We start from the raw sequence: 27,621 nt of genomic DNA on the forward strand, positions 1-27,621 counted from the left end.
AGGCCTATTGCCATCATAGCTCCTTTATCAAAATATTAGAAAAGTGCATTCATACGCATCTTCTTCACTACCTAATAGATAACCGGCTTATATCTTTAACCCAACATAGCTTCTGTCCTCATCACATCAAACTACTCCTTTGTTGAATTTTGTTAATACTCTTAATGCCCAGAAAATACCAGAAGCCTAGTCACCACTATCTTCCTTGACTTATCAAAACCTTTTGATACTATCTTCCAGAAGAAACTCTTCCATAAACTGTAATCCTTAGGGCTCACCAACTCTTCACTCTGATGGTTCCATAGCTACAAACAGAGCACAAGCAGTGAAATGGAAAAATGATTCCACCATTTTCTTGCCTGTAACTACTGGCATCTAACAAGGATCTGTATTAGGTCCCATACTTTTTATTTAACATATTCATGAATGTTCAATATACTGTTGCATAAAATGGTACCCTAGTTCAATACTCTGATGACCTGACCTTAATTTGGCATGCTAAATCTTTGTCTAAACTCCAAGAACTTACACAACCATCCTTCTTAATGATTGAAACCTGGCTAAATAATTCACAGCTACTACTAAACCCCCACCCGAAAAATAAAATTACTGCTGTTTACCCCAAAACACATCTCTACCCCAACAGCACTATTCACTATCATCTCTGCCAGCAACACCATGGTAGCACAAGTAAGCCACACACAATTATTTGATGAAATCATAGATGACCAGTTGAAATTTGACCACCATGTGTCATATGTGATTAAAGAAAACTAGATACATTTTACAGAGCAAAAACCTACCTCAATAACATAGCCAGAAGACATATAGTCTCTACTTTCTTATTGCCATATCTCCTCTTTGCTGCACCAATATTAACCGACCTTCAAGTCTCACACCTGTCCAAACCTGAGCAATGCTATAGCAAAAATAGACAAATTTGCAGTAAACTATAGCAACAGAACACATCACTGCTTAGCACTTACAGAATTAAATTGATTAGAACTACACATCCCCTAGCTCTATTGCTAACTACAATGTGCATACTTCTCTATAACCAAAAGATTGCCCCACCCTTAATGACTTAATACAACACTACTTCCACTGTAGAATCTTACGTTCCAGAGAAAAATCACTAATCACTATAACCAAATCATCTAATTCTACATGTGGCTTTCTATATTCAAATAGTGTAGCTAAACGATGAAATCACATCCCACTGCCACTGAAATCCATTCTGAATGCAAACTCCTTTAAAACATAACTAAACATTATCTATCAAATCAATGAATCTGCTCCTGTGATATATATATATATATATTCTCAATGAAGCTGCTACAATATTATTTCTGCCCTAGCTATTTCCTTCCTTCATCCCAATTTCTTTGAATTTCTAAGCACTAATCACATGATGTATTATCTATTTGATAAATCCATTAATACACATCAAGTATCTTTTATACTGTAACAGATTGCCTTTACTCTGTGTGAATTTAATCTCATTAGTAAATGAAGATATAATTATTAATGTATATTATTTAATGTCTGTTCATGTATATTACTGAATGTCTGTTTAAAAATGTTAGTAATATTTTGGAGTTTTTCTCCACTGGCCTCTGCTGAAAAGGGTTTCTTGAATAAACCCAGTGAGGCAAACTTAGCAACCAAAAGAAAAATAAATAAAATAAAATTATTACCATATAACATGGTTGGTCATGTTATTTTGGCTGGCCACATCATATAGCCGAGGTTTCTGAATTGCACTCACCTTGCTCATTATTGTTCATAAAGTAAATTTGCTTAGCACAGTGCAATGAATATTTATGAATTTGGACCATTGCCATTTCTGAATCAAAGTAGTAATGGTTTGAATCTATAAACATATATTATGTTGGTACATATTGTTACATTTTCAAAGCCATAATAACATGCACTATATGCAATAACTGGAAAAAAACGGAATAAAATGAGTAGAAGACATAAAGTAAACACTGATAAAATGGCAATACTAAGAGTAGATAAATACAATTTATCAAGATGAAGAGACTGCTAAGTGTGGTGTAGGAAAGCAGTGAAGAATTATGGACAGTGGCATTGGCTAATATTTAAAACCTGCAGTCGACTATCAGTTTTGGAAGGAATGAAAAATTGGATCAGCCATAAAACTCTTTGTATTAACTTCCAGCAAGACAAAGGCAGTGTACCTTGAGGGGAAGCATATCCTTCACAATATGGCTAATTCACTCTCTTGCAGATCATTCACCATCTGTAGGAACTGACCTTCATGTAGAGGGCAGTATTTTGGAAGAAAACCCTTATAATGATGATACTGCTGTATAACCTGTTAGAAGCTCTTCTCTATCTGTTTCCTGATAATAAGTTGTGCCACCAATTTTCTATTTGCCAGACCCTCCATTACAGACTTGGATATGTCCATGAGGCTGTTCTGCTCAAGCATGACTGTGATGTCACTGATGGCCCAGTGCCATCTCCTTAACACTGTCTTCATCTGCATATTTGGGAGGTTCTGGGGCAGGACTGATTGCTGTTGACTGAAGGAGTTCCTACCATTATGTGCCTTCACAGTTACTGAATGCCTTTAGCATCAGTGGCCAGCCTTCTTGATGCAACACCAGCAGGCTTTTGAGCAGGAGGGCTTCACTTTATAATATATATTAATTACAATTCACCTTCTGCATTTATGCATTTACCTATAGTCATATGTGTTGCACTTTTTTATGTGAATAATACCCTTAAGCAACAGTCATCGGGATCTAACTTCTCAGTGTACCCCACCTATCATGCCTTGGTTGGTATATTGTTCTCCTTCTTAAATTGGCACCTATTAGGGAGCACCATTGTTAATCAGTTAAGAAAGTCAATTGCATTCCCATAACTGCTAAGCTAACCTTCCCCCTGTCTTGCTTCTCTTACAAACTTGTTAAATGACTATTCTGCCGCTTATTATCAAACAAACTAATCCTTAAATCATCCCCCCATGACCTTTGTGATAATTCAGACAACATCATTAAGCTTCAAAGGATTCTGTTTAAAACATGCATTGGTGAAGAATGTTGTTATAAGTAGGCTTTAGATGAGTGGAGAAAACCACCAAGGAATAAAGGGGTGAGTCAAATTACAAGTCCAGTATGTCCAAACTAAATAAAAAAAAAAATCTATTTAAACTTAATGAGTGAAACTTTGCTTAATTACTAGCACTCCATAGAGACTTACATCATTCTCTTTAATTTAGCAGTCTATAGCCTGATAACATTAGAGGGATATAACTATATAAGCCTTCTTTTCTACTGATAACACTGTATTGTTTCTCTTTCCTTCATTGTACTCCGCTCTTTCCTCTTTACCACATCCCTGCACCATTTTCCCTTCTTCTACTTCACCTATCTATTCAAAGATTTCTCCTCCCTGGATCGCTCCAAATTTTCTTCATTACTTCTATCCCTTCTACTTGTTACATATTAATTAGTTTGTTGGCATGACTGCTAAATCATCAATTTTTAAGTTCATCAGAGTGAATTGATACTCAGTGTCTTTTGGATGTAACTTAGACTGTTTGCTGTACTCTCTTTTTAGTGCAATTTTCTTATGTGTATATGAGTATTTTCTTTGTGTTTTATGTAATTGTTGTACATACTGTTGTTATTTCTTTGCTTGTGGCCCAGTTCAGAGCTGAAAAAGAGTCTCAGAATTAGTCCACTTAGCCAATTAACACATTTAAATAAATAAATAAATACATAGATACATACATACATACATACAGTATATAAATGCAAAAGATACATACATTTATTTATTTTATTTATTTATTTGAAATTTGTTTACCAAGGTGGTCCAGCTGGGTCTACACAACCCATTTTCAGTGGAGGCCTGGGAACAAAAGCTCCACATACAGTGCAATACAAATACATTATAGCCCACTTCTTTATTTTTATTTCTTTATTTTTACATAGAATAACACTGCTTGCTGTGACTGGTATTGTTCTTTTTACCGCATTTCCTTTGTAGTTTTTCTTGCTATATTTATACTGTTTTATTTTTTCTTGCTTTTGCTTTTCTTTTCTGTGTATTTTTTTTATGATGACTGTGACGAAGTATGGAACACAACACTTTATATGTTGTGAATTTGACTAGACATGTAGCCATTGCAATTGCAATCCAAAGGATTTCATATTTTCAGTGCTACAATGAAGCACACTACCTTCTTGACAGTAGTACTGGAATGGAGGGACAAATTATTTTTTTTATAAGAGCTAGGGATTGCTCCTGCATTTTATAAGTTATTTAATGACTGCTGGTCTAGAATATCCATAAGCTGACTGGTTCATTGAGATGCCCTTCTCTGTGAAAAATGCACAATTCAGATTTGCTTTTCCATGGAGTACACAATGACTTCACACCTGCAATGCAGAGGGATTCACTGTGACACCCCCTTCACATACATAAACAACATGGAGGTAACGTTATTTTTGTGGCAAGAGTCTCCTAAGTGACCATTACATTTTTGGACCAGCTGTCACCTTACTTCCACCAGCTTAGATTAAATGCTCAAAATCACAAAAGTAATTTACCAGCAGAATTGATTTGTGCCTTGACAGATGTTAATAATGTTTTTGTTACAGTTTTCAAGAAGAGCCAGGATCAGACATGATTGCTATGTGCCAAACTTAGATGTCTTACATAGTAAAATAGACCTTTCCGTCTTTGTTCCTTTCTGTTTTCTCTTGTCCCCTCAGCAAAGTCAGTGTTACCACACATCCAGATTTTTGATATGTATCTTCAGAATGCACATCACGATATGGAAATTAATTTGATAACAACAGGAAGTACTAGTTTTAGTCTGCAGTATGTGCCATTGTATGTGAGGAAAAGACAAGTGAAAAACTATCCAGGTGGTTCTATCGTTTTTGGCTCTGATGACTTTCTATAGCATGCTATTAACCCCACCATCACCAAGACATATGATATAGAAAGACAAGGTGCTGAAAATGCCCTAGATGACCTGTGTTCTATTAGCAGTATGAGTGCTGGAGACACTAGGATGGGGATGTTATGAGTGAATGGCCAACAACAGTTTGTCCATCCTGGTGGGATGATGGTGGTTTGGCTTGGTGCACTGATGACTCCTGCAGGAGGGCAGAGATACTGACTACAGAAGTGAGCCTAGCAAGCCCATAGAGCAGAGGTAGGATAGCATGCATGCGTGCATGTATGCATCCTCTGCAAACAGAAGTAGTGGAGCTTGCAAGCTTCCATAGGATATGGTTATGTAGGGGAGGATGCATTTCTTGACCCTGGATAATGGCTTTCACTTATGAGTCACTCAGATCTTTTCCTACAGGAACAAATACACCATGGAATCTCATCTCCAAGCAAAGAATGGGTCAAATGAGCAACCTTGAGAGTTGGGACTTATAGTCATTAGGGGATTTGGTATAAAAAAAAAAAATAACCCAAACATCCATCTTTAAATACAGAACCCAGCTTCACAGAACCAGAAGTAAAGGAGTTGCAAAGATAAGTGTTACAATGCCACTGCTTAAAGGTAGAAAACAAATATGAATGCTGCAATTGGGTTAAGCTACAAAAATGGCTACCAAAGCTTCATTGCACTACTTTTCCATACACATATCCAGGTCATGCTAAAGCTCACTAAACCAAGAAACAAAACCCACAAAATGAAACTGCAAAACTGGATTTGGATAAATCTATAAATGTTACTGTCTAGAATATTAATTTGGTACAGTACTTTACCTTATGATCCTGCTGCATCAATTTGAACATTGTAGCAAACCCCAAATAAAATCACAAAACTATAATTATATGAATCCATAAAAAATGTCTACAGCCTTAATGCTTTACATGTTTTGTTCTTGCAGAAAGACTCTGAACAAGAAAACAGAAGAATTTCAAGTAAAACTGCGAAAGTATAACTGGCTACACCTGCAAAAATGACTTCCTGGAACTCTAACACACAGTACATTATTCCATGCTTTGGGTTTCACTATGAACAATCTAAATCTCTTTGCTCCATACTTATTTCACAGAAACCCAACCCAGCCAATTCTGTTTTTTTCCCAATGGAAAATCCTTGACTTGAATATGCTCCCAGACTCCCCTCACTCTAAATAAGCTCTGAGGCTGCACCATATTGAGTAAGAGGAGAAAGTATGGGGAGTTGCAGGTTTCAGTTTTGTTAAAAAAGATTTGAGCAAATAGGTTTTGATCATTTACAGTGCTCACCATGTTTTAACATTGCTAAAACACTCTGATACATAGAACTGAAACCTCTCCCAAATAAAACTGCAAGACTTTTATTGGACACATCAGGTGTCAGAATGCAATAAAATAAAAATAATAATTGGCCACATTAAGTTGTTTTAACACCCTAGCAGTCACACACACATACACACATGTTCATCAATTACAGACACTTGCATGACTGTGCCTGTCCACCTCAAATGTTTGATTGCACCAGATGAATAATTACACAATCATGCAAGAATTTATCATTTCAGCTGACTGTTGTCAGAATACAGTGCCCAACTCACTGCAGCCCCACTGCAACCCCACCACCACCATCACAAACACACATACCTCTCAACTTTTCAGCTCAAGAATAGAAGAGAAAGCTCAGAACAATGTTGGGCAATGTACCCAGATCAGGGACAGCTATAGCAGTTACATACTTACACACATGCTAAAATAGGCTTTGCATTAGCATGCATTTTTGAAGGCTATTAAGCTTGAAACTTAAATGTCTGTCATCATTGTTCAGTGACTGCAATTCTCATTGACTAGCCAGAAAAGTGACCAATTTTACATGGAACAGACCAAAATATGAGGCAGGAAATCATACACTTGCTGTGATGTAAGGGCAATTGAGACCACCTATGCCTTCCACACATACAAACATATATACAGAAACATGAGCTGCCCCTGCCCACTGTACTGCATTTCTGTCCTCTGAGCAGCAGCGGAAATGTGGCATCATGAATCAGTTCATTATCCCTGTAAAAAAACAAACATTAAATAAAGAAATAAATCCAATTTTGCCCTAAATATACATTTTTTTGGTCCTTGCAAGTGATTTTACTGGGAAAAGACTTATTTGTATAAGTGCACTGCAGACATGTAAACTCTGCAAGACTACATTTTTTCATTGCTTAATGTCATAATTCACAGTTCTGTTATCATGAATAAATGACAGCATATTAAGAACATTTGCTCTTTAGGAAAAACATAATACATACACACACACACACACACACACACACACACACACACACACACACACACACACACACACTAAACATACAAGTATGCATACACACACACACACACACACACACACACACACACACAGACACACACACACACACACACACACACACACACACAGACACACACACCCACACACAAATACAATAACACACACACACACACACACACACACACACACACACACACACACACACACACACACACACACACGCACACACATACAGATACATGCACAAAAGAAAAGATAGTTATACCACATTTTCAATTAATCAAATTAATTACCTTTTCAAATTATAAAAGCATTCATTGAAGCATGATTAATCAAACTGATGCTTAATAGTCATTCACTCATTCACTGTTTACACACTTAATCCAGTGGAAGGTCTCTGGGATGTTGTGGTCTGTCCCAGCAGTCAGTGGGTATGGTACAAGACACAGGACCTTATCCTGAATGGCACTCAGAATCAAACACACAGTAATACTCACTGTACAGTAGCTAAAGCTAATTTGGAGGAATGTCATTTCACCTATGGCACATCTTTGGAAAATGTTAGAAAAAGTGAACCCCCAACAAAACCCCACATAGACACAGGATGTACATGCAAACTCTAGACAGAAGGCCCTGCATGTGAGAAATGAGCTAGATAACAAAGTGCAGAAAAGCAACCACTTATTTAAAAACATAACTGCTCAGCTTACCATGCCCAGGCCATGCCCTAGTGCATAGAAACGATGATATATAAAACTACTTGAGAGTAATCTCCCCACCATTAGGTACACATTTCTCTTTGGAATGGCTCTTCTGGTCACTAAGCTTAACCATATGGTAACCTGTTTTATTTAGTCCAATGCACTGTAGTCATCCTTCACACCTCAGACCACAAAATGTTCCAGGTGATTAATGCCTTATCCACCCCTTCACACACACACACACACACACACACACACACACACACACACACACACACACACACACACACACACACACACACACACACACACACAAACACACAGTTGTCAGTAAGTATTTGGCAAGGGAGAAAGCAGCCACATATAACATGTACCACAACTTTCCTCATAAAAAGCACTGCAGTGATATCCGCTGTTTATAACTGGTGCAGTCCAACATTTCTATCCATGCATGGCTGTCAAATGAAAATGTATTTATTTATTTATTTGTTTGTTTGCTAACCAGGTGTGTGGGCTGTTGCATACAACCTAGGTATAAAGATAATAACCTAGAACATAAAGCATACTCTGATAAAGTGAAACAGATTGGACTCAAGTGACCGAAACACTAAGTTGGTTACTTTCAGTCAACAACTGAGCTATTATTGATAGCATTTATTGGAAAGTTAATCAAATGATAAAGATCACCAATGTCTCTGGTAAATCTGCCTCACATCAAAGAACACAGTGTACACCAAAAGTGAGTCACAGGACAAACAAGTACGTGAACCATAGCAGAGATGTTAGGCAATAGCTGTCTGTCCCCAATATGAAAATGGCAGACTGCCTTAACCTCTTTGTTACTAGGTTCATGGGTTTATAGGTGTTTACTAGGATAAAGACTAAAAGTGCCTTTTTAAGCCTAGCCAGGCATCCCAAATCTCTGACAAGTTCTGATACCCTTGATAAGTGTAAGCATGGGCCTGGGAGATGAATCATTTACAGGTTACATGTTTGCATTAGAGACATAGGTGCTAAACTAATGTTAAATTTCCAGTTTCCCATCCAATTGTCCAAGCTGCACTTGAATTAGGTTAGGGAGGAACTCTGTTTCACATGGATGGGGAGCTTGTTCCACAGACGGGGCAGTCTCTGGGATACATACCTATCTCTCCAGCAGGTCCTATTTATATCACAGACAAGGTTTAAGTCGTTGGAATGGGTAATTCTGTTAAACTGAGAAATTTCAGAAAATTGAAATTGAAATTATTTGAGAAAAATGAAAAAAAAAACTCAAACATAGAATTATAAGCATCAGTAATAAACAGTCCAAAACATTAGATGCAAATTCTTCTTATATAAAAATGCCAAGCCAGTCTGTCCAACTTTATTTCTTCAGTACTTTTACTGAAGAGGAATTTATGTCTGCAGTTTTGGACTGTCCATTGCTGTTGCTTGTAATTGTAAATGTAAGAGTTTTTATTTATTTAGTTAATTTAATTTTTAGTTTTCCTGAAATAACAAGGAATTGAAAGCAGTCCACTTTTTACACACTGAGAACAGTTATATCCTCTCGTCTAGGCTATGGTTTATTTGAAGGTTGAGATAGCTGTTTCAACATATGCACAGTTAATAAGATACATTGTATCAAGCCTGTCCAATGGCACTGAGGGAGATGGAGGGGCGGAAAGAGACAGAGACGGAGAGACAGAGAATAAAATACCTCCACTCAGTTATGCAATTGTCCTTGGTTCAGCTAGGAGCCCATTAACAGCTTAGCCATTTGGAATTAATCATACTGGATGGCTTGTAGCCTAATCTTTGATCATGGTGAGAAAGTGTGGGATGCTAAAACAATGTATACCGGTAGTGACTCCTAGTGGATACAAAAAGCTGAAACGAAGAGTAGCAGACACAGCTAATTGTATTTGAAACCCAAAATACTTGAAGAAACTAAACGGAGTGATAAATGATTCTGGCTAACGTGACACATTTGATCTGTGGTAGTATGGGGAAAATGGCAGTGCTGACCCCAGATCCAATAACAGGTGTAATATAACTCTAACCTCAAACCACTCAGTTACAGCAGTGTGAATGCTGTTTACTGTTTCACTACTGTAGTGCTACCTGTTCCTTGTTTCATTTAAACTTACAGAACTTGAAAAGCAGACTATGCACAGCACTTTTGTTAGTGTCCTCTGCTTTATCTATAACACTTGTCAGCTTTGTTATACATGGTCTTATATCTTATCTCAAACCCTGTTTTCCCTAACCTTTTCAGCTCTTCCACTAAAGAATTCTGTTTTCTTTATCCAAGAGCTGTATATAATCATGTGCATGTTTAATAAATGAAGTAGCTTGTGAGTGCCTGTCTCTATGAATCTGGGATATTACTATTATTTGATTCTTTCTGCTATTACTGTGTGCCAGATATCTGCTTCCCATAACTAATTTGTAATTTGTTCTGCCATTAGATGAGAGATATTCAAAGAATACACTCAGGTAGGCAGTTACCAGGATATGGATGTTCCTATACCCTTCCACAGCAGCTAACATGCACACTCAGACATGGGGAACTGCACTGTTTTCATTTGTGAGATTGCACATTCCTGCATGTGCCAGATGAAGGCTTCCATGCAGATGTGATTTGGCAAAACAAAGTTTCATTCCTTGCTCCTCTGCTGCATCCAGTACTGCTGTCTCTTTTGTAGGTGCTAGAAATGCCGCAGGTCAGGGTGCCTCCCTCTTCCCAAGATGATCAAATCAAAATCAACTGTTCACACCCACCCTCACATGTTGGCTTCTCAAGCAGCAAAGTTACTAGTCAGTCCCAGGTCATCTGGGCCACAGTCAGTGCTTCATCCCTCTGCAGTCTGGCACTGGTAAATAGAGAAACAGACGTGCATATATTGATAATTATAGATAGCTATAAATACACACACACACACACACACACACACACACACACACACACACACACACACACACATGTACACACACACACACACACACACACACACACACACACACACACACACACACACACACACACACACACACACACACACACACACACATCCAAGTTATAGCCAGCTATAGATCCCCATCCATGACTCAGGACAACTACTCCTCCTACCTGGACCTACTTGACTCCATCAAGGTACCTCCTAACACCCTGACCTTTGATGACTTCAACTACACTACCATAGACTGGGTGAACTATTCCTGCACTAATGCACTCACCCAACAATTCCTTGACTTCATCAGTTCTAACACACTAGACCAGCTGGTCTCATCCCCCACAAGGAGAGATAACATACTGGACTTGGTTCTCACCAGCATGGGTAACTGCTGCACCACTCTCATAGTATGTTCTTCCCTGGTGAGATCAGATCATCGGTCTGTCTCATTCACAGTTTCTATCCTATCCCACCCCTCCCCAGCCATAACCAAGCTAAAAATCTTCTCAAAAGATTATTACAACCTCCTAAGGGAGGGTATCAGCAGCTTCACACCACCTCCCCCCTCAGAGGATGCAGACAACTATGCTAAACAGTATGCCAGTGCAGTATGCAAGTACCTGTACAACTGCAAAGACTCAGCCATGCCCAACAGAACTAAAACCTGCTCCACAAAGAAACACATACCTGCCTGGTAGACATCCTGTATCAACAGGCTTTATAACAAGAGGAAGAAACTGTTGTTCAAGAATAAAAAGGAACAAATTCCAGATTGGAAAAACTCCCTCCTCTGCCTTAACAAGCAACTTAGATCACTAGTGAAATCCTCCAAAGCCAGTTATGAGTTGAAACTAGCCTCTGAAACAAAGGGAAACCACAAGTCCTTCTTCAGGTACCACTTACATTGATGCTACTGACCTAGCCAAACTGCTATCCGATAGGTTCAGCGCAAACTTCACCCCCTTATCACCCCCACAAAGGCCCAGTTGACCTCCCTGATACTTGTCCCACACTGCACATCTCCATAGAACAAGTGTTAAAGGCTCTATCCAAGGCAAAGAACACAGCTTCCATGTGACCAGATAGTACCCCAGGCTGTATTCTGCACCATCTCCAGCAAGAACTAGCTTCACCATTGAGGACCCCATTCAAATATAGCCTAATTACAGGCTTCAGTCCAGCAGAGTGGTGAACTGGCATTGTCATCCCCTTGCAGAAAGGTGGTGCCATTACTGACCTATGAAACTATCACCTCATTAGCTTGACAAGTCTGATCTGTAAAGCCATGGACAGTATTATTATAGATCTCATAAACAAGTACAAAGGCAAGCACCAAGAACTTGACCCTTCCAGTTCAGATTTGTCAGGGGCAGATCTTGCCTAGTGAACCTAGCTGATTTCTTTGACTGTCACCAAGGCTCTGGATGAGGGAAAGTCAGTACATACAGCTTACCTTGACCTAACCAAGGCCTTTGACACAAATCCTCACTCAGGCATCATCAAAAAGCTAACACAACGTGGTGTTAATCCCTATCTCATCAGATGGGTGGCCAACTGGATCACAGATAGGACCCACAAGGTCAAAATAGGTGCCACCACCTCCAACAGCAGACCTGTCACTAATGGTGTTCCCCAGGGATCTGTTCTGGGACCTGTACTGTTTGTCATCGACTTCTCAGAGGTCCAGACAAAGACAAAGGGGCTGTGGCTGACCAAGTTTGCAGATGACTGTAAGTTGGCTGCTGTCATTGACTCCCCAAATGATATTAACATACTGCAAGAAGGTCTCACAGCTATAAATAACTGGCACCAAAGTCATGGCCTTAAGTTAAACGCAAAAAAATGTATTATTATACCATTCAACAAAAGCACAGCCCCTACTGATTACCACATCAACTGCAACTCCCCAAGCACACAACCTGTGATGAGAGACCTGGATACTCAGGTTAACAACAATCTCACATTTGACCATCATGTGGCAGCAGTGGTTAGAAAACATGGTTCACCTCATAAGTAAAGGGATTGCATCCAGAAAAATGAGGTTATTACTTCTGTGTACTCCTCCCTCATTAGACCTATAACTGAGTATAACACCCCATTTGGTATGTACTTCTCTAAACACTTGCACTAACTGGAAAGGCCACAGAAATACCTCACAAACACAATCCATGGCCTCCAACACCTCTCCCATGTCGACAGGCTGAAGTCATTATCACCCTATCTGGTATCATACAGATTGCTCAGAGGTGATCTGTGTCTCACCTACCAGGCAATATCGGACCCTACCCTACTAGAGATGCTCCATATCTGTAAATCTAACTCCTCATGCATTACCCACTCTATAGGCCTAAATCTAATATGCAACATCAAAAAAGCCCTGCTGGAGAGACAGGTTTGTCTCCCAGAGGCTGCCTGTCTCTGTAATAGACTTCCCATACATGTCAAACAGAGTACCTCGCTGACGCTCTTCAAGTGCAACCTTGATGACTGGATGGGAAACCACAAATTTGTCCCAGGGGTTGCACCTTTGTCCCTCATAGACAGGGGTGACAGGTGCTAGCTGGGGTTTCTTTTTTGGGGATAAACTCTTGGTTAGGCTTGTAAGGACCCCAGGGCCATTAGCCTAGTAATCTCCTATGATCCAAACACACACACACACACACACACACACACACACACACACACACACACACACACACACACGCACACTCACACGCACACACACACACACACACACACACACACACACACACACACACACACACACACACACACACACACACACACACACACACACACACACACACAAGCATGCACACTCATCATAGCACTTGAAGATCACTGAACATAATCACTCCAAACTTATCCCTAGAGTGGAACAGTTGTGGAATTTTTTTACTCGACTGTGAGATCTCAGTATAAGTAAGAACTTCTTTCTTCCTTGCAGAATCTAACTAACTAAGGTCTTTGGCTAACAAAGTTTGCAGATGACTGCAAACTAGGAGCCATAATCAAAACTCCAAATGATGTGGACATCCTACAAAACTGAGACAGATGCCTGGTGTCAAAGCCATGCCCTCAAGCTCAATGCCAAAAAGTGCATTGTCATCCCTTTTGGTAAAAACTCTGTACCCATGAACTACCACATAAGCGGTAGTCTACTTAACATCGAAAGTGTGATAAGAGACCTTGGGACACAGGTGGACAGTAGTCTCTCCTTTGATAATCACATCGTCACAGTAGTCAGGAAATCCTTCTACATGGCACACCTCATCACAAAATGTTTCTCTTCCAGGAAAAAAAGAGGTCATTGTTCCCCTCTACTCATCACTCATTAGACCCATTATAGAGTACAACGCCCCTTTTGGTATGTACCTCACAAGACATCTACAACAACTGGAAAGGCCGCAGAAATACCTCACAAAGAGGATTACCAGCCTCAAACAGATGCCCTACGCAGACCATCTCAAAAAACTCCAGCTTTACTCTGTTGCATATCACCTACTCAGAGGCAATCTCTGCCTAACATACAAAGCTATGTCAAACTCAGAGCTGTTGGACATGCTCCACTTAAAGAAATCCCAATCCCTCCAAGCTACACGCTCTAGGGACCTAAACCTTGTCACCATAATAAACAGAACATGCTGGAGGGATAGATTCATGTCCCAGAGACTTCCCATACTCTGGAACAAACTACCTATCTATATCAAACAAAGCTCCTCATTAGCACTCTTCAAGAAAAATCTTGATGATTGGATGGGAGATAGGAAATTCACCCCGAGGGATCACTTCTGTGGCTCTGCTTGACAGGGGCAAAGGAAAATAATTTTCTTGGGTGGCAAAAGCCAGGGTACCATTTGGCTAGGCTTATATAGGCCCTAGGGCCAATAACCTAGTACCTACCTATGAACCTATGAACCTATGAGCATTTATCTTTTCCCTGGCATTGTGAGATCATGAAATTAGAATATGGACTGTTGGGTTTTGGGGGTAGAGTGTGCGACTTGTCACCCTGAAAAAAAATAATTCTTCTTTATTCTGTCACCTTCAGTTTAAGTGGATGTATTTTTCATTAAGATTAAATAAATTTTATTGCTGACAGGTTGTGCATTAGCTTTTCACAGGGGAGCCAGTCTAAAACATTTTATACCGATTTTCATGTGAAACTAAGTAAACAGGGCAATATTTCTTGTGTGTGTGGGTGTGTGTGGGTGTGTGTGGGTATGTGTGGGTGTGTGTGTGTGTGTGTGTGTGTGTGTGTGTGTGTGTGTGTGTGTGTGTGTGTGTGTGTATGTCTGTGTGTCTGTGTATGTGTGTGTATCTGTTGTACACATAACTAAAGTATCATTCTTGATTTATATTCTGTGGAGAAGAGAGGGGGATTTTGGTTGTATCATATACTGTGGTGCTATAAAGGAGATGTACACGTTTTCTTATCCCACACATCCACAAAGAGAACAAATATACAGTGATGTTCAACATGTGGCTCCGTAAGCCTCTTCCTTTCAGCTTTTTTAATGTTATTGTTCTTTTTTATCTTGTTTAATTATTTGTCAGCTATTTAATGTATTGTTTATGTATTTATTTATTTATTGTTTTGTTTACTGAGAAAGACTGACTGGGTAAAAAAAAATCCCCACAATCCTTGACAGAAAAGCTCCAGTGGAAAAAATAACATATGCAGGAAAAAAAATAAAATGCATTTATACAAACTGATTATCTAGCAAGAAAGTTGTAAGGAAATACAAAACATAGGTAGAAGATAGTATTTACAATAAATAGCAAAATAATTTTTAAAACACAGTTAATACAATCAAACTCAGATCATATAAAAAGGAACCCTTTGACTACTGATAGTGAACTTTGCAAGCATAAAAGTAATCCCTTTCATAATTCAGCAGCATTTACAGTAACATGCGAGGAAGTATATTCAGGAAGCTGAAGACAGTCTTTACAGAACATTGACTATTTAGCATGTTGGGCAGCAACAGAATTGCTCACTATGAGTTCTTATATAACATATATAATGGTAATTAAAGTAATCCTCTTTATAGCCTTCACAACAGACTGTGCAGTTATTGTTGGCTTAGTAGAGACAGACTATTTCAATGCATCAGTAGTGGAGGAGATATCCTTGATGCCAGTGGCAGTAACACAGGCAGATGTCTTCAGGTAGGTTTTGAGATTAGTTTTGAATGTGCAGAAAGTGGTAGTCTGTTTGATAATCGCTGGTATGTTATACAATTACAGAGAACTGAGCGTTACCATGAATACAGTAGTAGGTTTTATGACTTTCAGTTTGATAGAGATCTTTGAAGATAAGATTTCATATGAAAGAAAACCATTTTATAGGCTGTGAGATTGCAGAAGGTTTTTTTTTTGGTTGGTGTAGTATTTTGTGCATTGTATGTGATCGTGCATAGGAAATGAGTTTTGGAAGATCTAGCCAACTGAGTTTCCTAAGGGATATGCAGTGATGAGGGCTGGTCGGAGGTTATTAGCACATCTGATAGTTTTGCTGCACTCTTCTAGAGGCTGGAGACTCGTATAGATTGGAGGTTGGTATAAACTGTGCATCCATATAGTAGACTAGGTAGTAGCAGAGGTGGATATTATGCTAGCATAAGTAAGATAGATTGACCCTGTACAGTAGCACCACTTTTCTGTGAGTTGTTGACATAGTTGATACAATGGTTTAATTTCAATTTATCATCAATTTTGCCTACCAGAAATCTGGTGTAGGTTACTTGCCTAATCTTTGTGTTGTCAGATTATATAGTATGTATGTTTTTCTTTTTTTTAGCTTGTTTATATTTTCATAGTTCTGCCTGTTCAAGCCTTTTTTTCCCCTACAGATGTAACTGATTTCCTGCAATAGATTTTGAAGGGTAGACTGGGTAGGGGAAAGAAGCAAACGAGGATTGAATTGTTACCATACTGTATGGTAGTCAAAGGCCTGACTGTAGTTTCATGTCATTAATAAATGTATGGAAGAGGAGTGGTCCTAAGGTTGAGTCTTGGACAACTCCTGTTTGATCATCTGGTTTGTTCAGTAAGGTCACTAGAGTACCAGGTAATACAGCTGTTCTTAATTCCAGTGGAATAAGTTTCTGTGACACTAGTAATTGCTACAAGACAATATCAAAAGGAACTGAAAAACCTTAAAATAGGGATGGAACTAGATGCCCTTCATTTTCTTTTTGATTATTAGCATCTAGAAATGACAGTAAAAAAAAAAAAATCTTCAATGTTATCTTGGGGGAAAACGTGCTAGATAGGGGATGGTACTTTCTTATCTAGAAGGAAGTTTAGGGTTTGTGATTGGATTCATTTTTCAAAAATTTTGGAGAGAGGAGAGAGTATAGCAATGGGTCTATAATTAGGAACTTTAACAGAGTTGCCTCCCTTGTATAATGGAATGATGTAGGATTTTTTTTCAGACTTACGCACCATATTATTCTCAGGTTGGTCTGTTGATCAACTTAGAAACAGGATAAGACAGTGCTTTAGATCCTACCTTCCTGCATTTTGGAATGATGTTCTATCGCTAAAATTGTGGTTTTGAGTTTAAGAAGATGTCTGCTTATTATTATGGTGAGTACAGGTTCAGGGAAGGGTCAATCTAAGCTGTTGTCATAGCTGAGGAAGATTGAGAGATTGATTTATTTTTTGGGAGTAAAGACAGTGGCAACAGCAGACCTAAAGTGTTAATTGAATTTGCATGCAGTGGGATTGCCTGTTTCTGTGGGGAGATGGTTAGGCTTTGCTGACTAGCTAGGTTTAAGTAAGTTATTGATGCAGGCCCAGATTTCCTTAGGGTTGGTGCACTGTGAATCTTGTGTGGTTGAAAAGCAATTTTCTTTGTCCAATAGTGCATGTTTCTTGGCAAGACGTCTTAGTTGATGGTATGGTTAGTCACTGGATAGATTCCTATCTTTGTGCCATAACTTCCATGGCCTGTCTCTAGCTTTCATACTTTTTTTTTTCTTTTTCCCTTTTCACCATTAGACAATTGAAACTTTAACTTCTTCCTGCTAAGGAGTGCATGATGGTTAAGGATAATCAGGAAGATGTCATTAAAAATATGACTGCTTCATCCAAAGAAAGAGATTTTAGTGGAGACCTCTCAGCTGTCCAGACTTTCACAGAATATCCAGATTTTTGTCTCGTATTTTTTGTCTGCAACTCATAAAATTTGGGGTTTCATGGCAAATTGCCGATGATTGAAGTCAATAAATAATGACATACATCTGGGCTTTAGACCTCATATCCTTTAGAAAATGTATGTTAATACAAATCCTTTTAATCTAGCAACATGCTAAGTGTATAAGAACAATATTTAAAATGTGTCTGTTTTTTTGAGACTTTATCTGCTCATTACTTTAGGTTTTGTCCAGATTTCTTGCACTAAGAAGTTGAGAGGTATGCAGTTGCATTTCATAAGCAATTTGATAAAGCTGTCATAGGTAAAGCTGGTTAGGTTTCTGGCTGTGTTATAGTAAGAATTTAGATCTTTGGGGTGTCTCTAATTATGTAGGTAGGATGCTGTCACTGAGGAAGTCCTGAAATGTTCCTGTGTAACTTATTTTGTGTGGTTTTGTGTTAAGAATATACTCCAAAATACTGGCTTTACTGTTAAATTTGTTATCTTTAGATGGTTTCAGATTACTTGAGTTAGTCCATGAAGGTTGAGGCTATGGTGGGAGCTGTCAAGGTCAGTGTTTGACCAGTTGAAGATGAGGTCACATAGTACCGAGATTTCTTGCTTTGTGTTGGATGTAAGCTATTTTAGCATATTTTAAGTTCTGGTAAGCTTATCTGTGTTTGGGGGGATATAGTTTACAACAATGTAGATACTCTTTTGTGAATTTTGTTTAAGAAATTTTAGAGTTAGAAAGTTGATGCAAATATGGGGAGTGGTGCATTGAGCATAGAGATCTCTACTTATTATTTTCTACACAAGTAGAACATTTGTGTTTGTGGCCATTTTGGATTATATTTTAGCTGGGGGAATAATATGTCCTATTTGTGTAAAACTGAGTTTTAGCTTTATTTCAATAGTGTGTGAGTTCAGAAGTACTTTTAACAATATCCTGGCCTATTGGCCAACTAGGAACTTTGATTATTTAATATATGACATATACACTTTTTTACAATATCCAATTGTCAAGTGATTTCTAGAAAATAGTCAAACTATTAAAGAAAAAATATTAATTGGAATATTATTCCATAAGATATCCATTCTATCAGAAACAAATTAGTGCTTTATTTTTGTTTTATGTAATTTAGTCTGGAAATTCATATTGTTGTATCTCAAAATCCTATCACTTTTAAAAATAAAAAAAAAGTTTATTGGTAAGTACTAGGCTGGCTGCCTTTATGGGCCATTTTAAGTTCAACCAGTTTCCTTATTTTAGGCTTGAATTAACCTATCTCATTTGGCTACTGTTTGGCCTTACCTATCCCAGTGTCAATAATTATATCATACCCCTGATGAGAAAAACTAAGCTCATACCATAGATAATTTGAGGGGACACATGCATGGGATAATGCATTTAGCAGCTGCCTCTGTCCATTCGTAGCTCAGAGGCAGTCCTGGAGTAAATTTCCTGTTTCTCATCAATAGATCCAATTTGCACTTGAATATGGGCAGGGATTAACTTTGTTTTATGTCAAATTGGAGTCTGTTCCAGAGCAGCAGTATCCTCTGAGAGATATACCTGTTGCTCCAATCTGTTTTGTTGATATTGCAGAAGATGTTTAGATACCAAGACTGACTATTTCTGATGCCTTTTGATTTGCTGATGTGCAGTAAATCCATCAGTATTGGGTTGGAGGATGTCTTGTATGCCAGACTCAGGTCACATCTCAGCAGTTTGTAGGATATTGAGTATAGTGACAGAGCTTTGAGTTGGTCCATATAAGACTTGTTGTTTAGGCCTAATATCCATTTGGTAAGGTATCTCTGTTGGCATTCCAGCTGTTGCATGTGTCTGGACAAACATGGAAGCATTATATTCAATGACTGGCCTAATGAGGGCTGAGTAAAGGAGGTCCATGATATTCCTAGATCTAGGCACAATCCCATGCATGCATGCATGTAGTTATTAGCTTTCCACAAATGTACCTATAGGCTATTGAATAAAGTTTTAGATGCCTCATCTACTCTCATAATCCAAGTAATTAACTGAAGCAATTCTTTAGGTAAATTTTCTTTGAATGTCTTCTAGAGCATGCAATTGCCCTTGGTTATGTATGCCACTCACATTGTTATACTGTAATAATAGGTCTTTTGCAGGATATATAAACTGAGACAGGACATTCCTCATCTGTGGTTGGAAGCACTCTTAAGATGTGTCTCATTTTTTTTTTCAATGTTGTTGTGCAGAACAATTTTGCATGTTTTCCAAATGATAAATTTGAGGTAATCATAATTTCCAAGTCTTTATACTGATCTACTTCCTAAAGTGGTACTAAAGATAAATAAATTGGATTTTCCTTATTCTATTAGAGAAATCATAATGTTGCATTTTTCAGTTCTAAATTTAAGTCCTATAGATGAAATACAACCCTCCAACAACTGCAAATATTTAAGGCCTTATAATGTTTTTCATTTTGCCTGATAAATCCAATCTTGAGTCATCTGAGTATTAGTGAATCAAAAAGTCTTTGTTTTTAGGAATTGTGGAAAAAAACATCATGCCAGCCCTATAATTGATCCTTGTGGAGCTCCTGGATATACTGCTAAAAGCTTAGACAGCATATTTAAAAAAAAGCTTTGTATTTGATTTTAAAACAAAACAATAATCATCTGCACAATTATTAACAATCTCATCAAACTATAATCATTTACACAATTATTAACAATCTCATCAACTATGTGCATACTATTTACAAAGTCCATAACAAAATTCAAAACATTTCTAATATAATTAATACTTTTCTAGTAAGCTTTGTAATTTTTCCCAAGCTAATAATGTATGTGTCACATTTTTAGTTCTCATTCTTATAGTACTTCATTATTATATACTGATTTTGCTAAATAGATAAATACATTATTGAATGGGTCAGTAGTCTTCATTTTCCATTATTTGTAATGTTTTTTTCTAGCAATTGCTAAAATACTCCCAAGAAGAGGTATTTGTGATACTGGAATCATTTCAGGTATAGGTGCAATGAATAATATAAGAAAATCTGAGATGTTTCACTTATATGACCTCAGTGCTCTACAAACATTTCTGAAGTCAGTCCAAAATGGAAGAACTATTTTACAACCGATTATCATATGTTGCCAATCAGCATTAAAGTCTATCTCATATCTCCAACATTTTGTGTTATCTAATTTATATATAATCGCTATCTTTTGAGGTGTGAGAAAACTTCTATGTACAAATTTACATGTAATTATTTTCCAGCATGGGGAAGATGTTGTTTTTGCTGCTGATTTCAATATTAGTTTTTTATTATTATCCAAAAATTCTTCTTTATTAATTTTAGTTGAGTATGACCAGAATGAGCTATCAGATAAGGGAAATTCAATTCTTAGCATTTTGTAAATTACTGAATAAAGACATATTATTAGATGATTTGTTATTGATATTAAATAAAAGGTTTAGGATTTGGGAGTATTTTGTGTATTGAATATTACTTTGATTTTACCTTGTATAAATTCTTTACATGTTTGCCGATCTAACCGACTATTATTTTCTATGCTATATTATGCTATGTTTTACAATTAAATAATCTGCAGACTTGGTATATTTTTTTAATTTAACACATTGAGTTCTATTTGTTAACAATTCCATTGTCCCTCTCACCATGTAACAGTTTACATTTTAGTAAACAATTACTGATTACAGAAAAAGGTAATTTATCAAAAGGTTCAGATAGATCCAAAAATATAACGTCTGGAGATAATCCCCTCTCTAAAGCTTAAATTATTAGATCACAAACATTGATCAAGTTACTAAGAATAGATTTTCCCTTAATGAAGCCATGATGGCTGATATCAGTGATTGATAGACTGGTGCCAGCTTTACTCATTAAATCAAATAAACATCTTTCAAAACACTTGCCTACAACTGATGTTAGGCTTATAGGCCTACCTTTTTATATATTGGGGGGTATATGTGAACTTTTCCAAAGACCTTCTGCAAATCCATTTAGTAATAATTTACTAAACATCTTATGTAAAATAGAGGCAATCAATTCTGGGGTTATATCTGGACTGACAGAAGATGCCTTTTTGCTTTTAGTTAAATCTTCCAATATCATATTGACAGAAAAAAAGAAATCTATCACATACAATAATACGACCTTTATAATTATATACAGCAACATTATTAGTATAATTGGACATAAAAATGTAATTGGTCACAGGTTTCTGCTTTGGCTATTTTAAAAGTATTTTTAGCTGTTATGTCATTATTAAATGAATTTATATATATTTGTAAAAAGTTGGTTTATTTGATATATTATTAACTAACTGGATTTCATATTTATTTCCCACAATACTGATGTTTTCCTTTAAGTCTTTGCATATTCTATTATGAACTGTCTTATTCCTGTTTGTTAGATATTTCTTATACGGATTGAATTTTCTTTTTTTTTCCATTTTAAGAACTTTATATAGCTCTCCATTCCACCAAGATGGGTAACCCCCTTGCCATAGTTAAGGTGAAATGTTATGTTGAAGCGCTATCTTGGGCAAGAGTTTCCTGAAGAGATGGAAATGTTTTAGTTAGTTCAGTTTTTGTGAAAGTGAGACAGACAGAGACAGTGAGGGGGTGATTTATTTTGAGCAGAGAAGGAAAGATAATAAAGTTCATGCAGTCCTGACCAGTGTGAGTTACTAGGGAATTCTAATTAGGATTTTGCCTGCAGGTGTGTATGGTAGGTGAAAGGACTAATTAACCAAGAGCTAGTATGATTAAGTAGGAAATTTTGAATATGTTTCTAGGTGACCATGGTTGATAGTAAGGGTGGATACTTGTGTGGTTAACTGTGTTGGGTGCAATGGAGTTCTATTGAAAGAAGGCATGATCATGGCTTGAGACTATATTTTTGTCCAGGTAGTAGTTGAGTGAGTGTGGTTTGTGATTTTGTTTAGTTACAGAGCTAATTTCAAGGACTAAAGTTGAAGTATGTTAAGTTGAAATTAGAAGTGGGAAGGAATGGTTGATGCAGATAATTAGCAGTATGGGAAGTGTGGCTGATGAGTATGAATTTTATGACACTGAAGATGGGATTGAAATGAGGATAAGACCATGAGCAGAGCAAAGCCACACACACACAATGTTCAGAAAAGCTTATTGAATTTGGAACAACCTGATCTTGAGGCCAAAGAAAACCAATCATTGGAAGTTGGCTTGCTATCTTAGTGGAAAGAGAGAGTCCCCCTCTGCCCTAAGTAATTCTCACTGTTATAAGGTAAGTATTCATTTTAAAATTGCTTTCCACTAATTAATTAGGTCTTCACTTTGGTGCAAGCTCGTAGCCTCAACTTAAAACAGTAATCTATTTAGGGTACAGGGAAGTCATCTTGAATGTGGCAACACTGATAATACATTAATTGTTTTAACTGCTTCACTCATCCAATTAAAAGGTGCAAGTCTCATCAGGAAACTTACTGTACTTGAAGAAGCCAGTTTTACATTGCCTAATGTATTTGGGTCACAGGAGAAAGTGTCCTGAACAGATAGTCATGTGAGATGTTTTTTCTAGGGGCAGAAGAGTAATTTGCTTATTAAAATACAAGGAGAACAAAATAATATATCAGTGATTTGTTACCTGATCATCCTGTGTATGACAAAAATTACCTAAACAACTAACAGTTCCCTAACACTGCATATATTTTAGCATACAACTGAAATTAACAGATTATCAGGTCCACAGCACAAGTTGTGAGGTAAGTTTAGTTAGTATTGTTATCCTTAAATGAGATGGATAATTACTCTTCCAAAATGATAATTAATGACCTTATCTTTGAAATAGATAGGAATACCCTGCATTAAATAGATGCATACACTATTATGTAATGTTTGCCATGAGTAGGCATCTCTTCTATTACTTTAAATTAAGCAGATAAATTATTTAATCTCCACATCCATTTTGTCACTTGAGAATGATAAAGAAGCTTCCTGCAACTTAATGCTATGGGAGGCCAAGAAAGTTAGATTCAGTGTGAAAAACATTGTGCTGGCTGCTTTATGCTTGACTATGGCAAAAAAAGTATCAAATCACATGAGGTTGATTCCCTTTAGGGGCAACAAATATATGGACATGGCTACTTCTAGACTGAGATTATATGGTTTATTAGGACATATCTGAATGTACTTTTATGGTGCTAGGTTGTGCATGGCCCACATGCTCTGATATACTGCTAGTGTTTTGTTTTGTGTCTTAGTCCAAGATATCCTGTCAGTACATGAAACTGCAACAAAACAATGCAGTTGCTACAGTGTAACAGCTACCCACAACAAGGTACAAAACTATTTTTTTTTTCAAAACAAGTTTATTGTTTTAACATATAAGAGAAATATCATAACAATTTTATACAAATAATTAAAAATAGGTATTATTATAATATTCAACAAAACAACTAAAGTATTTACAAAGACATCCACTACAATCAGATCAATTAATTAAACTAAAATACTGTGCTATTGAAATTAGAATTTTTTTAACAAATTTTGTAAATGATCCCATACAATAAAATGTGATGTTTTTCTAGTTGTTCTCATTCTAATTGTGCTTATTTCCATATGACACATTATATTCATAACATTTTTAAATTCATTGAATGAAGGAGGTGTATCTGAAATCCAATTTCTAGTTATTATTTTCCTAGCCACTGCTAGGATAGACCATAACAAGGGAAGCTTAATCTTTTAACACATTGAGGTACAGGTGTGTTGAATAATATAAGAGACTTAGAAATAATGAAATTATCTGTAAAAGAGCCTGCAAAAATTCATTAATTGACTTCCAGTATTCTTTCAACTTCATACAGTCATAAAACATATGAGCCCAGTCAGCATTAATTTCTACATTACATCTCTTACATAGATTATCTTTATTATTAATTTTATTCATCATCAAAGGTGTATAAAAGATCTATGTAAAAATGTCCATGTATAAAGTCTCCAGACAATGGAAGATGTAGTTCTATAAGCAGATTCCAATATATATTGTTTATCTTGTTGAGTTGGTGGGTCCCTATTAATAGAGGTGAAATAATTCCAGTATGAATCTACATTGTAAAAGTTTCTTGTCTGATAATTTTATGTATATATGAAAGTTTACCTTTATCAGAAACTTTATGCTGTAAATTTATTATCAAGTAATCAATCAGTTTTGGAATAGATTCTTTAACTGTTATAGACATTAGATCTATTCTATCAATGAGATGTTGTCTAAAGATCTGAACCTCTAACCAGCAAGTTTCTCTTAGATCAAATTCTTGTTTTAAGAAATCTAGATTTTTAACTTTATTATCAGATATCAGCTGATACCAGTACTTTAGATTATTATCTATAGCTAAATGAGCTCCTTCAGAAGTCGATGACATAAGCATACCCTGAGTATAAATTATAGGGAATACAATAAAATTCCATTCCCTATACTTAGGGTGCATGAATATAAAGTTACGATAACTAATAATAATATTTAATGGGTAACAGACCATATGTTTAGGTGTAATAGGTGAAGTACAAAATTCCTTTAGCAACCACAACATGGAGTTATTTATAATCATATTTTTATGTGTTAAGGAGATTTTCATGAAGTGCATACTAATTAGCTCCCAATAATCTTTCCATTTTGCGACATATGACCGATCTATTAATAAAGTAATAACTTTTATAATAGAAGAGATAATATATAAATTAAAGTCTGGAAAAGAAATACCCCCTTGAGACCAGCTATTAGTATGTTTCTTTAATGCAATCCTAGGTCTATTAGGTGCCCATAAGAAATTTAGCATTAGTGTATTCAGTTTCTTGATAGTTATTTTTGTAGGTGAAAGTATTATTGATTGTATTAAGTATAAAATCTTGGGGAATATTATCATTTTAATAATTGTAAGTCTCTCCTCCATAGTAAAAAACATATTATTCCAGGTATTAAAAAGATTTTGTATATTAAGAAAACAGGTATTATAGTTATTATATATAATAGATTTAATATCTTTAGATAGTATTATACCTAAATAAGTTACCTGACCTGAGTTGGGTACATATTTAGTAAAATCACTAATGAGAGTATTTTTTCGTGTATATATAGGTAGTATTTTAGTTTTTTCTTCATTGAATATTAAACCAGAAATACTTTTAAAATTCATCATTTTATCAAATAAAGACTGCATAGAAGAATTAGATCCTGCTGATGTAATTAGAACATCATCTGCAAAAGTTGAATTTTTGATGTTGTATTTTCTTCTATTTCAAAACCCTCTATGTCAGTACTGTTTCTAATCAAATTAGCCCAAGGCTCCATTACTAAAGTGAATAATAGTGGAGAAAGTGGACATCCTTGCTTTGTACCTTTAAGAATGGGTATTTTTGTGAAACATATGTTCCTACCTTAATATAAGCCAGCGTTCCTTTGTATAAATGCTCAATTAAATTTACAAATGCATCAGAGAAATTTGTGCATTTCAGTAAGGTAAACAGATAGTCCCAACTTACTGAATCAAATGCTGAACCTATATCAAGACTAATAAGTGTTAAATCTTTCTTTTTCCTATTTGCAAAATCAATTAATGTTAAAGTTCTTCTTATATTATCAAAAGTATTTCTATTTACAATGAAGCCCGTCTGATCTATGTCTATAATGCCGGGATAATTGTCTTCAATCTATCAGCAAAAATACTCATAAACATTTTATAATCAACATTAAGTAATGAGATGGGTTGATATGAAGAACATCTAGTTGGATCTTTATTAGGTTTTAAAATTGGTGAAATAAATGTATATTGCCAAGATGGGGGGGGGGGGTTATTAACTCAGTTTGGGCCAGAATAAAAACCTTATGTATTAATGAATATGTAGTTTTAGAAAGGATTTTATATATCTCTGGTATAATACCATCATTACCCGGTGCTTTGTTTGATTTAAGCTTATTTATTTGTGTAATAACTTCTGTATATGAAATACTCTTGTTCAATAGTTTAATCTGTTGTTTATTAAGCTTTTTATTCATGTTTGTGGTTATAAACTCCTTTATTTTATCTTTAGGTTCCATGTTAATGTTGTTATGGTTAATCTTGTGAAAGTGATTTCTAAATTCATCCAGTATTTCTGGTATACTAGAAACATTCTTCTTTTCCTTAGAGAAAAGATTTCTTTGATATGGTTTTGTTTATTCAATCTTTTGTTTTATTTTTAAGTCTATGTAAGTATTTGGGGCTTATTGAATAAGACAAAAACTTGTATTTCTCTAAAGTTATTTTAACTTTATGAGTTAAAATTTCTTTGTATTTCTCATTTAGTTTGTTTATTTCTTCAATAACTTTCTTGTCCATAATATTTTCTTTATTATTATGTTTATAAGAGTCTAGTTTACTTTGAATATCTAACAATTCCTTATCCCAAGATTTCCTTTTGTTATTATACCATCTGATACTTTGTCCATATAGATATGATTTTAAGGCATCCCAAACATAGACAATGGAGACTTCAGGAGTATTATT

General features: G+C 36.2%; 1 long non-coding RNA gene across 2 annotated transcripts in view; it reads right to left on the reverse strand.

The window, feature by feature from the left end:
- Positions 1–2,338: 2,338 nt before the first annotated feature.
- LOC122815577 overlaps positions 2,339–27,621 on the reverse strand; it is a 136,636-nt gene continuing 111,353 nt past the window's right edge. For both annotated transcript variants that reach the window (XR_006366969.1, XR_006366970.1), the window contains one exon: positions 2,339–7,029. This is a non-coding gene — a long non-coding RNA (uncharacterized LOC122815577). The remainder of the gene's footprint in view (positions 7,030–27,621) is intronic.

The sequence above is a fragment of the Protopterus annectens genome, chromosome 11.part0 (genome assembly GCF_019279795.1).
Source record: "Protopterus annectens isolate FY-2018-M chromosome 11.part0, PAN1.0, whole genome shotgun sequence".
Lineage (NCBI taxonomy): Eukaryota > Metazoa > Chordata > Ceratodontiformes > Protopteridae > Protopterus > Protopterus annectens.